Raw genomic sequence first — 551 nt, forward strand, 5'->3', positions numbered from 1 at the left:
GCATGCAGCACGCTCCCGCTCCCCCCCCCTTTATACACACACGCACATGCAAACGATCACGCACGCAAGATTTTTTTAGATATCGACTGAAAATTATCAAGCTGTATTGTAAATACAAACCACATAAAATCATTGGATGGCTAACTAATCCTATATAACTATAATCTACAAAAGATATTTAACAAACCACATTTGTATTATTATCCAGCGCAAGATGGATAATGCACACAACGCCCTTTCTTTACAATGCGACACATATTGTTTATCCTTGTCTCTCGGATATAATATGTAATTTCACTTATCAGCAATAAGAATAGTAATTAATGGAAATCTTGATTGAATATAAATAATAACTCGACCACGAGGGGACGAGCAAATACTACCTGGTTATGCAAGAATTATTTCGGGTGTTGCATGCAAAGCCACACACAGGCTGAGAATTAACTGCGACGCAAGCTTGCATGTTTCCCTCGCAGAGAAATCGAAAGTGATAAGTTAAGATAAACATCCGTTATGTAACTCGCGGCCAGTGTGCAGATATTAGAGAGAGA

The 551-nt window shown here is 38.5% G+C and overlaps 1 protein-coding gene and 1 long non-coding RNA gene across 2 annotated transcripts in view; both read right to left on the reverse strand.

Moving 5' to 3' along the window:
• The window catches only part of LOC119586269, a 1,128-nt gene extending 686 nt beyond the window's left edge, over positions 1–442 (reverse strand). The window contains exon 1 of the long non-coding RNA XR_005229943.1: positions 384–442. This is a non-coding gene — a long non-coding RNA (uncharacterized LOC119586269). The remainder of the gene's footprint in view (positions 1–383) is intronic.
• The window catches only part of LOC119586583 (methionine aminopeptidase 2-like), a 50,757-nt gene that overhangs the window by 38,278 nt on the left and 11,928 nt on the right, over positions 1–551 (reverse strand).

Source organism: Penaeus monodon, chromosome 21 (assembly GCF_015228065.2).
Source record: "Penaeus monodon isolate SGIC_2016 chromosome 21, NSTDA_Pmon_1, whole genome shotgun sequence".
Lineage (NCBI taxonomy): Eukaryota > Metazoa > Arthropoda > Malacostraca > Decapoda > Penaeidae > Penaeus > Penaeus monodon.